At 38.4% G+C, this 505-nt stretch overlaps 1 long non-coding RNA gene across 1 annotated transcript; it reads left to right on the top strand.

Moving 5' to 3' along the window:
- Positions 1–430, top strand: LOC107682176 (uncharacterized). The gene is made up of 3 exons (XR_001633395.1): positions 1–32; positions 117–260; positions 339–430. It is a non-coding gene; the product is annotated as an uncharacterized LOC107682176 (long non-coding RNA).
- The last annotated feature ends 75 nt before the right edge of the window (positions 431–505 follow it).

Here is a 505-nt window from a genome sequence, read left to right as displayed (position 1 = left end):
CATTCGATGAGCAGGATGAACAAATTACTGAAGTGAGTCGTTAAAGGGTCACCATCCCGTTAGCTCCTTTTAATCTAGTGCTGCAACACTAATGTGGTTTTCTGACTTTGTTTTAGGCCCTAACACAGTTCCTAGGATGGTCTGTACTGAATTGTGACACATATGACAAACTGAATCGGACAGAGTGGAGAAGAGAGATTGCAGCGGAAATGGTCATGTACCAGACCAAAGCCACCCCAGCTGAAGTCCAACAGATTCTGGTGAGGCATCATACAAGCTCATGCTTTAAAGAAACTGCAGTCTTTATTATGTTAACTAAACATTTTTTGTCTCGTTAGAACACGAAGGAGAAGTTTGACATGAACCCTGAGGACTGCGATCAGAGAGAAATGTACAAACTCTTGGTATGACTTTTTTTTTACTCTGAACCAATATATTCATAGCGAACATATTATTGATCTTAAATGTTGAACATGACTTTTTAAATTTATCTACTTGTATTTTA

The sequence above is a fragment of the Sinocyclocheilus anshuiensis genome, unplaced genomic scaffold (genome assembly GCF_001515605.1).
Source record: "Sinocyclocheilus anshuiensis isolate Anshui unplaced genomic scaffold, SAMN03320099.WGS_v1.1 C31783887, whole genome shotgun sequence".
NCBI lineage: Eukaryota > Metazoa > Chordata > Actinopteri > Cypriniformes > Cyprinidae > Sinocyclocheilus > Sinocyclocheilus anshuiensis.
Note: the sequence above shows the minus strand (reverse complement) of the source record. Positions and strands in the feature narration are given on the sequence as shown.